Source organism: Saccostrea cucullata, unplaced genomic scaffold (genome assembly GCF_032062105.1).
Source record: "Saccostrea cucullata isolate Sc308-1 unplaced genomic scaffold, CSIRO_AGI_Scuc_v1 ctg9713, whole genome shotgun sequence".
Taxonomy (NCBI): domain Eukaryota; kingdom Metazoa; phylum Mollusca; class Bivalvia; order Ostreida; family Ostreidae; genus Saccostrea; species Saccostrea cuccullata.
In genome coordinates, this window is record NW_026924830.1 from 1 (window position 1) to 12,987 (window position 12,987).

Here is a 12,987-nt window from a genome sequence, read left to right on the forward strand (position 1 = left end):
GAACGGCTGTTGAAGTTCCTAAAGAGATTGTATATGCAAGACACACATACTGCCGGTACTACACCATCACATTGTACTGAACCAAAGTGAAAATGCTGAAGATAACAATCGAATAGTGCTGGTTTTCAAAAATATCTTTATTAACGATACAAATCTGTGAACACAGCATAAAACACGGTGTCTAGGAATTCCATTGGTGGGATCAGCTGATCAGCTAGGTGCCAAGGAGTGAGCATCGATCCTCAAGTCATACTTGCTAGGAGCCCAATGTAATGGTCGGATAGTAGACGAAATACCGGTATATATTCTGTTGTGTATTATTTCAAGTTCATTGGGATATACTAGTATCGAAAGTTGCAACATGAATGGAAGTATTTATTACTTATTGATAAAACGTCGTCGATATGTCTAAATGTCACAAGTGTTTCTTTTTCTTGTATGGGTTGTTTTTCTGGTAAATTCTGTTTTACAGAAAGATAAAACAGGTCGGCTAATAAAGGAGCACCATGACTGCCCATCGATATTCAGAAAGTCTTGGAAGACCTAATTCCCACACTACATTGATATCGCAAACAAAGAATTCGGGTCTCTTTTTAATATCAACTTCTTAATGGTAACTGTATGTAGAATCAGAGTTCTTTCTCACAAAGTTACAAAAAAAGTCACACCATTACAAACACGACAATTTCCGAGTTCCATTTTTATTGAAGAAGCAGTTGTATACGACATCATGATAGACCTTTTTTTTAAAATTTATCTTGAAGAATGATTATTTGAAGTTAAGAAAAATTGCTCTTTATACCCCCCGCAAACGAAGTTTGGGGGGTATATAGGAATCACCTTGTCCGTCTGTCTGTCTGTCCGTCTGTCCGTCTGTCTGTCTGTCCGTCTGTCCGTGTTTACGAGAGTGCATTTATTGGGTATTTTTCATGCCAAGATTGTACTTATTGGGTACTTTTTGCTTATTGGGTATACCCAATAAGAAGTGTCGCTGAATATGCTTAAAACAGCCTAATTGGGTATTTGCATGTTAGTACCCAACAAAACTTGGACACGACGAATTGTCCAAAAAAGTGTCTAAAAAAGTTGCTTTCACGGACGCACCGTGTTTTGTTGCTTCAGTTTTACATTCGGAACTCTAAATTCTCGAGAGTTCCGAAAATCAACTTCCGTTGATCCTGATCATAACAACGTTTGTTTTCATGGAAAAAAATATGGCGACTAAGAAACACTTATTGTCAACAAGATTTTCTGATTGACAAGAGAAAAGGTAAGTTTATTTGATTAATATTTATCCATTGCTGGGTTCTTGTTTATAGATTTTAATGTAATTTTGAAAACAATTGTTCACAAAATTAAAATACTTAGTAGATATATCGGAACAATTAATCCTAAGTTGCACTTGTATTTTGAATTTTCTCTGTCTTTCTAACTCTCTTGAGGGCGAGAAGTATTTAGTAAATGATCGTATATTGTTAGATAATATTTCATAAATCCAAAGTGTTTATTATTTAATTTTATATCATAACCAACTAAGTATGTTCTGACAATGTATATTAGAAAGGGAAATGAAAATTTTAACAATCGTGTGTTCATAAATCAGCTAGCTGTAAATTATCGGTTCATGTAGACAGTATTACAATCGCAAAGTGAGCTGAGATGATGATAAATGGGATAATTGACAACAACTAAATAATTGTTTGTAAGTTTATCTCATCTGATATGTAACTTACGAGATTCATTGTATTACTGAAAAACTTTCAGTCAAAATAGTGCTTCTTTCTGTCTTTGATTTTGACTGAGTGTCTGCTTTATTTTGATTTTTTTTTTTTTTTGAATTATTGTTTTTGTCATTTGTTTTAATTAATTTAAAACAATACTGAAATTGATATAGGGCTACTATAACTATTTCACATGATGGTGTGTAATTAGCATCGCGCTACACCCGTGTAATAATTATATTGTTTTGAAATGATAATTCCTGGTTAAAGTTTAGAATTTATTCAAGTCCAAAAGTACAAAATCAAAATTCACATTTTTACACAAAAATTCCTAAAGTGAGAGTGAATTACAAATAAACTCAGGCACGTCTCATCTTTGACAACTCCTCCCACATTTCATAAATGAACCAATGAAACAAGTTAAAAGACAGTAGAAAAGTTTGGGGAAAGCTCAATGACATTAATTTATAACACAGGAAACAATTTGAGTAAGCATAACAGATTCAAAGAAACACCAGTCTAAGATCTGACCATAAACCTGATAACAATTATGAGCTAATAGCATCGATACCGTGGGATGGAGAGAGAGAGATGTCAAGTTTGAGAAATTACAAACACGTGCAGCAGTGCTCTTTTTGAAGATCAAATAAAACAATTTTCAATTACAAATTCCCAGTACATCAATTATAATATTTAAACAATACCTAAATCATAAGTACATCTAAGAAACGAACAAATTGTCTTTATCAAAAATATGTATTTATAGTATACGCATGTATATAACACCCGGGGCTTCCATTTTTGAGGATGGGGCTAGTGGATTTCTGCACTGAGGAATCCCCTTGGGCTATTAGGAATTTTAAAATACACATGTAATACATGAAAAGCACCACCGGTATTTTCACTCTTTTTTGCTATTAAATTCCCTAATATGGAAATATTCCAGACAACATGCTCATATTATCCATAAATCTCCACAACTGCATCCATTTTGAAGTACTACAAGACTGATTTACTTAAAAACGATCTTTTATTTCCTAATTTGAATTCCCCCCTTTCCTTTGTTTAATATAGCAATATTTGCTTGTACATACTGAGTATATGCCTAACAGATATCTCATTATTAAATTATATATACATTCACTCAATCAGCTCAGTGATAAGTGTCATGCAATTATGCAGCGTTTTTTTAAAGCCATATATGGCGTAACTGATCAAAAAATATATTTTTGAAAAATACAAATTAAGTAAAGAAATATAGTTAATACATTTAAATTAAAGCTTTTCATACAATTCGGAGCACGGAGAACACCTCGTTTTATCTAATAATACGATTTTATCTTCTCTGTAATGTGTTATTTAAATCTTTTGTATCTTCTTCCAAGTCGGAGAAAAATTCCGAGAATCCAAATTAAATTTTGATATCTTTATAACGCAATACGCCATATTTCCATTAGTGAACTCTTCAGAATTAGAGGCGCGTTTGGTCGTCTGACTGGGACAGAAAGCGTTGTGGATAATACAAAACATGCCAGTCTCAATCCAATTTTAAATGTTTAGTGCATTTGTCATTCTAACTTAAGAATAGAAGAACTAAAATACATATGAAAGAGAGCGAAAAACCTAACTTTATCGTCCATTAATAAAAAATACGACATTTCCGAGGTATGTTTATTGTCTATAAATTTACCATTACGATAAATAGATACATACGATGTCCAATAGATGTAAATTAATTTCCTTGTCATCTCTACTCTTGATTTAAATAAAGTCCATAACAATAAAATATCTCATATGCAATTTGTTCTTCGACTTTCAACATGCTGTTTACATTGTTTATGTTACGTTTGTCCCAGAAATCCCGCGAGATTTGTACATTCTCCGACTTTTTCACAAAAGAGCGCACGAAGAACTATAACTCTTCAATAGTGGAAATAGAACGTATTGACTTAGATTTTGTAATTTACGGAAAATTTCTATCTTTATCATGTTTATATAAAGTAATGATACAAATAATAAGTTCTTATAATTTTAGTCTAATAATTTTCATTGTACATTTGTACATACGCCATATATGGCTTTAAATGATTCAAGATGAAAACAAAATGATTTTTGCTTCGTTTTAATTAGACGAACTAGTGAATGACCAGAAAAGGAATATTTAAAATCTTTTTTTCATTTTTTTAAATCATTAATTTATATATGATTAAATTTTACTAGCGAAAATTAAATTAAACTTTAATTTTAAAAAGAATCATCTGTAGTTAATACCCAGGGGCCCGTTTCATCAAAGGTCGTACGCCCAGTCGTAGCGCTACGCCGGCGTTAAGTCGGGACTAGCACGAAGATTTGCATTTCATTAAAGAGCGTATCGTTACGCCTGACTAAATTTAGGCCAAAATTTTACGTCTACTCATGGGTAGGCGTAATTTAGGGCGTAAAGTTAAAATAAGGCCTTTTTATTAATTTTAGCGAGTTCTAAAGCAAAAGTAAGGTTCTAAGAAGATTTTAAAATACAAACAATGCATTATTTAATTATACATATTATTAAGAGGGGGAGGGGGGGTTGTTACAACTACTTGGGGACGTAGTTGATTTGAGTAATAACGTACTCAAATAATATTTTGATAAATTTCTGCTGAGAAGAAAAGATTGTCTTATTAAAGATTTCTCACGTTTTGACAATGCATTCATACACATTTCATTGTGGTATTGTATGTCTAAGGTATTGTAAATGAATTTACATATATAACTGTATTTCTACACCCCGGTTGGAAAGCGGGACGGTACATGTATATGTACATGTATATACTATTTAGTAATCGGGATGTCCGTCCGTCCATCTGTTACGCTTTGGGGGTACCCATCTCTATCCGCAACTCCTTTCATATCACTGATTGAAATTTGGTGAAATTTTCACAGAATCTTTATTATATATTGCCATTGTGCCTTATTTAACTTTTTGATCCGACACATATTTTGGGTTTCCCACAGCAAAACATGGACACTGCCATTATATTTATATGGAAGGCGGGGGGATATCTTTTATTGAACTCATCGCTTACGGTACCTCTGGTTTATTTTTCATTTACCAAAAAGAGACCCATTAAAATTGTCTATTTTAAAAAAAATATTTTTCAACAGCATATTTTCTGAAAAAAAGAAAGTACAAAAAAAAAAAAAAAAAAAAAATCGGTTTCAAAAGCATAGTTATCATCTTTCATGTAATTTTCTACATTTAAGAAAACAATTCAAAAAAATACCCTATCTTAAAACCAAATAGTTTTTGTCATGTTTGAAGAGTCCATTTATTATTTACTTCTCGTCCACATGCGTGGATCCAGAGGGGGTCGGAGAGAGGGTTCAGAATCTCCCGAATTTGCAGATTAATTAACATTGAATGTACAGATTACTTAGTTAAGGACGAAAGTAATTATTTTCCTAGGTATCTGGGACACGTGATGTTCCCGGCGAATCATAGACCCCAACCTAGGGAGGGGGTTGGGGTCTCATAGACAATAAGAGATTTTTGAAAGTGGTAATAAATTATTGCTTTTATGATATCGATGTAAGACGGTGATAATTACACAGTTAAGTTCAAGAATGAATTATTCCTAATTTTTTTTCTCAGACAAACATTGATGCAGAAGACATCTTTAATTTTCATAGAGCAAATCTTACATAGTATAAAATAATCTGAGCACATATAAAGCACATATAAGATGAAAATATACATGTTTTTGATTTCCTGCATTACTAACATTTTAATGAAAACAAAATAAAGAGTAGCTGTAACTAAATTTTATAGACAGAGACCACACAAGCAGAGAATTTTGGTAAGAATATCTTTGTAGTCATTTTTCCAAACCTCTCTCTCTCTCTCTCTCTCTCTCTGCGTACTTTTAAAACGGTACATCACATTTAGTCTGCAGATAGTAAAGAATTTTTTTCTATAACTGAACAATTATGAATCAATTGAATTGACAAAAAAATTAATAAATACAGGGAGGATTATCTAACATGTACCATAGTAGTAAACGTGTAAAATTTATTTCTTGACTCAAAATGTGTTCATATGTAAACCGTTTGCATTTGTTGTTTTCATTATTTTTGCTTTCATATACATTTCTTATTAAAATTTTTAAATCTTATTCTGTCTCAAACTTAATTATTAGTATTTGTCAGTAGAATCAGTATTTATCGAATCATGAAATTTATTATCAAAGGCACTGTTATTAACCTGTATCAATTTCGGGAAGAGGGGGTATGGCTGTAATTAAATTTCCAAAATGAATAGTTTTGCTTAATTCCGAAATTTATACAAGTACATGTACTGTCCTTTTCATCCTTTCAATTTATTAGACTTTTATTATTGAAATATTGTAAAAAACTAAAATTGGTTTCTTAAAAGATGCATGTCTCTTACATAACACTAGAAACCCATGCATGTTTCAATTAGTGCAAGTATTAATTTATCTATAACTTGTGTTATGCTGTACTTTGACGTGCTACAATTTATACATGTTTGTACGCTTTGGGCAATGTTTATGTTTTTGCGCCTGCGCAATGCAACGTTGTCAAGGACTTAGTCTTGTGACTAAGCGTATCTTTTACGACTAGACTTACGCCACTTGGTGAAACGCAAATTACGCCCGACTAAATTTTGGCGTAATCCCCGGAAGTACGCCTAAGTTAACTTTACGACTTTTGATGAAACGGGCCCCTGACTTTTTTCACGATGAACTTTTTTTCAATGTTACTTTTTAATTTTTGCCTCTATATTTGGGCTTGTCATTTTTACTCGGGGAAAGTAACTTTATTGCCACAAAGCTGTGGATAAGTACTTGATTTCCTTTATTGCACAGCGATGACTATGATTTAATAGCACAAAAATCTAATGGGTTTACGTATGTGAATTTATATGATTAATGCTTACTTGTGATTTTAGGATAACTGGAGATAATGATTTCTTTTTTCCATTGGTATTTCATAAATATTTTCCTAAGAATTATGTTAGAATAAATTGGTTTAGATTTTTTTTTAATAAAAGTAATCAATAATTACAATGGAAATTAAAGCCATAATCATGTTCATTGAGGATTTTAAATATGTAACAGGTCAAACAGGAACTTCAATTGTGAACATTGCAGAGAACACACCCATCAGAAGATGACCCTCAGAAATAGGACAATTGTAAGTAATCAGTAAAATGAACAGGGATACTTCATGCCAACCATAAGATTTTTAGAGACATTTTCGCTTCTTAAATTAGAAGAGATAGAGGGAAAAACTTGTACATACTACATAACTACTAGGCAACCAACCTTTAACTGCAGGAAAGCTTTTGGTATGTGCAATGCAGCTACATAAAACCTCTTTAGTATTCATGTTAAGTTTGAGAAAGTACCTTAGTATTTTTTCTAGTGTTTGCCAACATTTTCATGCACACTGTTTGCTTGTTTGTACTATCATTTTATTTGAAATTCTTCAGATGCCCTTTACCTTTTCCAGTTTAGAATCATTTGTTTTAAGGGCATCTTAGGATTGGTTCCAGAACTTAATTAATTGTAAAGAAAATACTAGGGTACTATACGGTCATAGGTTATGTTAATACATGTATAACATTTTGTTCTGATAGAGGTGGCACACAGGAAAAGAAACAATACTAGATATCACTTCAAAGGAATAAAACAGCTTCATCTTGTAGGTGTATTTTATTTAAGGATCACTACTTCATGTCTGATGTGCTGAAAGTTATTCATAATCTGTTTGACTGTAATTTTTCATATTTTCAACTTCTATCCAGCTTAGTCAATTTTAATTAAATTTTGTGCAAAGCATACCCCAGGAAGGGGGGGGGGGGATGGAGTGTCAAGTGTGTCTCTGTCCCTGTTAATATAAGCAGTTAGTAAGGTTTGGGTCAATTTTAAATCCTCTTTAGCAGAACCATTGGGCTAAAAACAATACTAATGTGAAAGCTTTATCATTAAGTGTAGAGATGTTTTTGAAGATTTTGTACCCCTAATGTACTGATAGTGTTACATTAGAAGTCTAAAATTTGCAAGGAATAGGTGTAAAATCTTTTTAAAATCTACTTTCTAACAATCAGAAACTAACATACTGTCTAATTAATATGCAACATCGTTTTGTGTGTTGAATGATGATTCCATTTTGATAAAATTATGGCGGATGGGGGGTAGGATAAAGATGCAGTTAGACATAGAAGAAAAAAAAAGAGTTGAAAGAATTTAGTTTTTCTTCCATTTTATTTATCAATACATATTTCTGAATAAGAAATATACTTCTACTTCTTGGTTGGGTTTGATCAACATAAAGGGTGATCTTGCTGTAGTCAAGAAAAACATGTTTTATACGACAAAGAAATGCCTTTATATAATTGCAGAATGAATAAAATGGACAGAGGCAGAACTGAAGGAGATGCATGAAATGAGGAATATTTCAAAGATTGCCTCAGCATAACCACTGCTACTGGATAAACATATGGCAATATAAAAGAGCAGGGTCAATGGAGGTATCATACAGCATAGGCCATGAGAGACCCTGAAGAAGAAAGTATTGAACAGAAACAAAAATAAAACCATTTTGACATTTATTGAAATATAGGATCAAAGTCTTACATGTAAAATTTGGGCATGTAATGACTTTTCTCTAGCTTTAAGACTTATAACAGTGATGATTTGATTTAATATCTTTATCCCGATTTGTCGAAAAGATTTGGACATACTGCATCAATTATGTTAAAGTTTTGAAACAACGAATTCATTCATTGTACTTGTAACTGAGTTTTCTGGTGCGACACTGTTTATCGGCTTCAAAACTAAGTTTGTGATTTCCAAACCAGATTAATGAGATCATGTAATATCTTTTAACATCAGTGACTATTTAATCCATTCTTTTACATCTCAGAAGTATTTTTATTATTACAGGGAAAATATGCATTGTACATGGATCTGTAATAAACAGGATTATAGAAATTTTCCATATAAAACAACACAATCTTAGCAACTGAAGGCAAATATTTTATCAAGGGTGTGATCTATTTATCAATATGGTTTTCAGCATCTTGCTCTACCTGTAATGACTTGCTCCAAGTTCCAATATTTAAATTTAAATTTTGCAAACATGGTTATAAAATTCTTTAAAAGCCAAATAGTTTAGGCACAGAATGCTTATATATTTCCTATCATTTGTAAAGTGTACACTGAATGAGATGTGGAATGTTAGAATTAAAGTAAAAAATATGTTTTGGACTTATGTATGCTTATGCAGATAAATTTGAATTCAACTAGGGAAAGTAAATGTCATACTTATTGGGTTTGCAATCTAATGCAAGAGTATAAATATCCATAACAAATTTGACAATTTTAATGAAGGGTATAAGTAACCCAAGAAGAATTGGACAGGTAAACATCACCTGTTGGGTTTTATTCTAATGTTGGGATGTAATATCCAAGAAGAGTTGAACCAATGTCCAATACCTATTGGGTTTTCTTTCTTATGAAAAAAAAATTGAGTAACCCAAGAAGAATGTCCAATACCTTTTAGTTTATATACTATTGAAGGGATGTAGATATCCAAGAGGAATTGGACAGGTGTCCATTACATGTTGGGTAGTATTCTGATGAGGGGATTCTCAAGAAACCCAAGAATTAGACAAGTGTCCATTGCCTGTTGGGTGGGATGTAGATATCCAGGAGGAATTGGACAGGTGTCCATAACCTGTTGGGTGGTATTCTGATGAAACAATTCAAGAAACCCAAGAAGAATTGGACAAGTGTCCATTACCTGTTGGGTGGGATGTAGATATCCAAGAGGAGTTTGACAGGTGTCCATTACCTGTTGGGTTGTATTTTGATGATGCAATTCAAGAAACCGAAGAATTAGACAAGTGTCCATTGCCTGTTGGGTGGGATGTAGATATCCAAGAGAAGTTGGACAGATGTCCATTACCTGTTGGGTGGTATTCTGATGAAACAATTCAAGAAACCCAAGAAGAATTGGACAAGTGTCCATTACCTGTTGGGTGGGATGTAGATATCCAAGAGGAGTTGGAAAGGTGTCCATTACCTGTTGGGTTGTATTTTATGAGGAGATTCAAGAAACCCAAGAATTAGACAAGTGTCCATTGCCTGTTGGGTGGGATGTAGATATCCAAGAGGAGTTGGACAGATGTCCATTACCTGTTGGGTGGTATTCTGATGAAACAATTCAAGAAACCCAAGAAGAATTGGACAAGTGTCCATTACCTGTTGGGTGGGATGTAGATATCCAAGAGGAGTTGGACAGGTGTCCATTACCTGTTGGGTTGTATTTTGATGAGGAGATTCAAGAAACCCAAATAGAAATGGACAATGTACACATGTTCAATTGTTCTTGGGTAGTTTAATCCCTTCGTCAAAATACAACCCAACAGGTATAGGACACCTGTCCAATGCCTGTTGGATACCTTCATTCTGTCCAACATGTAATGGGCATTTGCCTATTATTAATTGGTCATGACTCAAAAAGGTTTCTCCTTAAATACTTAATTTTGTTATTCAAGAAAGGTTGAACAGAGTCTGAGATGTGTTGAGTTATGTTTTCACAATTCAGTTTTTTTGCACTTAGGTATTCATATATTTTAATATTAGTTATTTTGAAATATACAGGTGTATATCCTTATTGCTAAGAACAAATTAGTTAGGTGTTACAATAAAAGAGCTATATCACAGAAATTGACAAAAATATGGGTTCAAAATCAAAGGTTTTCAGTCTTGTCTGAATTTACCAGCAAATATTAAATATATAAATAATTTAAAAAACAATAAGAAAAAACCCAATAAAATACGGACACGAGGATTAATATCCAATAAGATTTGAACAGTAACTACCCAAATAATGCTCTCTCGTGTGTACACTTTTTTTGTATCCAATAAGCAGTATCCAATAGGACTTGGACTTGATGTACCCAATATATAACCAAATGTGTGTCCGTCCGTCTGTCCGTCTGTCTGTGCAATCGTGTCCGGTCCATATCTTTCTTACAGAGGGACATTAGAATCTACTACTCCACACTAAGATTGCTCATAACCTAAGGGTGTGTCATGACCTTGACCCAAGGTCATTTGGGGAAGTTCAAGGTCACTGGAAGAAAAATTTCATAATTCGTGTCCGGTCCATATCTTTCTTATGGATAAACTTGGTAGGTTCTCATTTCACACAAAGATTGCCCATGACCCAAGGGTGTGTCATGACCTTGAACCAAGGTCATTTGGGGAAGTTCAAGGTCACTGGGAGAAAAATTTCAAAATTCATGTTTGACACATATCTTTTATGGATAAAGTTGGTAGGTTCTCATTTCACACAAAGATTGCCCATGACCCAAGGGTGTGTCATGACCTTGACCCAAGGTCATTTGGGGAAGTTCAAGGTCAATGGAAGAAAAATTTCATAATTTGTGTCCGGTCTATATCTTTCTTATGGATAAACTTGGTAGGTTCTCATTTCACACAAAGATTGTCCATGACCCAAGGGTGTGTCATGATCTTGACCAAAGGTCATTTGGAGAAGTTCAAGGTCACTGGTAGAAAAATTTCATAATTTGTGTCCGGTCCATATCTTTCTTAAGGATAAACTTGATAGGTTTTCATTTCACACAAAGATTGCCCATGACCCAAGGGTGTGTCATGATCTTGACCCAAGGTCATGTGGGGAAGTTCAAGGTCACTGGAAGAAAAATTTCATAATTCGTGTCCGGTCCATATCTTTCTTATTGATAAACTTGGTAGGTTCTCATTTCACTCAAAGATTGCCCATGACCCAAGGGTGTGTCATGACCTTGACCCAAGGTCATGTGGGGAAGTTCAAGGTCACTGGAAGAAAAATTTCATAATTCGTGTCCGGTCCATATCTTTCTTATTGATAAACTTGGTAGGTTCTCATTTCACTCAAAGATTGCCCATGACCCAAGGGTGTGTCATGACCTTGACCCAAGGTCATGTGGGGAAGTTCAAGGTCACTTGAAGAAAAATTTTATAATTCGTGTTTGATACATATGTTTATTATGCAAAAACTTACTTCTGAAAAACCCAGCGGGGGGTATTTTGTCCCGATTGGACAGTTCTAGTTTTTATTTTATTGACTTGGTGATTTCATTTTTTAAAAAAGTTCTTTGGAGTTTTTGAGAATACATGTCTCATTTTCACCACTTTAAGATTGATGTTTTCTACCAAATGCGTCTAAAGCTTTTACTTCAGAGCAGTTGATATTTTTGTAAGGAATAAGAAATGGGGCTTGATAGAGCACTTTCTGACCTCGCAATATATCTGTAACGATTCATATAAAAGTCAGGAATCCAGTATAGGTTGAGATTTCGAACTCACCAAGCTTGGCTGGTATAATAATACTATGAAACTTTGAAATGTTTTTTAAGTCTATATTGGAAGTTGGATTTCTACATGTAATATGAAGGATATGGAGATAACGAACAGTATTCAACAATTAGTTGAAAAACGTCGGCCAGCATTTGACTCAATGATAAATTGTATTTGCTGACAAGGTCATATTGTATCGACCATAGAACTTACGAAATGATGACTTTTAAAGAGACTGCTGATATTCTTTTCTTATCAACTTGTTTGTGAGTAAGCTACCTCGTTTTAGAAATTGTTCATACGTCTTGCTTATCGATTCAAATGAGATATATGAACTCCGTATGCAGGCGATGAAGGTATATATTTGCATAAATAAGGGAAGTTGACTATTGAAAGGTTAAAACCGTTACGATTATAATAGAGCTTGCCTGATAAATTACCATTAACGTCTTTTTCAAGGAAAATATCCAAATATGAAACAGATGTGTCAGACTCTGAAGTATCTTTTATCTCAAGCTTACCAGGATATATCGTATCGACATAAGAATTGTTAATTGACAATATGTCGTCGATATATCTAAATGTCGAGTTGAAAGCCACAACAAGTGTTTTCTTCTTTTCACGCATAAGATTTTGCACAAATTCTGCTTCATACAAAAATAGGTCTGCTAATAACGGAGCGCAATTAGTACCCATGGGAATTCCAATAGATTGTTGGAAGACCTGGTCTCCAAAAACTACATAGAAATTGTCAATAAGAAACTCAAGCATCTTTTTGATGTCAACTTCGGAGTACTTGTGTGCGCAATCAGAATGTATTTTAACAAAATAATTTTGCAAATGGCCAATGACCAAATGAGTAAAGAACAAGGTTCACTTTTGCCTTATTTGGC

General features: G+C 33.5%; 1 long non-coding RNA gene across 1 annotated transcript; it reads left to right on the forward strand.

Moving 5' to 3' along the window:
• Window positions 1-1,209: 1,209 nt before the first annotated feature.
• LOC134267394 (uncharacterized) lies at window positions 1,210-8,952 on the forward strand. The gene is made up of 3 exons (XR_009992152.1): window positions 1,210-1,270; window positions 6,839-6,914; window positions 8,125-8,952. It is a non-coding gene; the product is annotated as an uncharacterized LOC134267394 (long non-coding RNA).
• The last annotated feature ends 4,035 nt before the right edge of the window (window positions 8,953-12,987 follow it).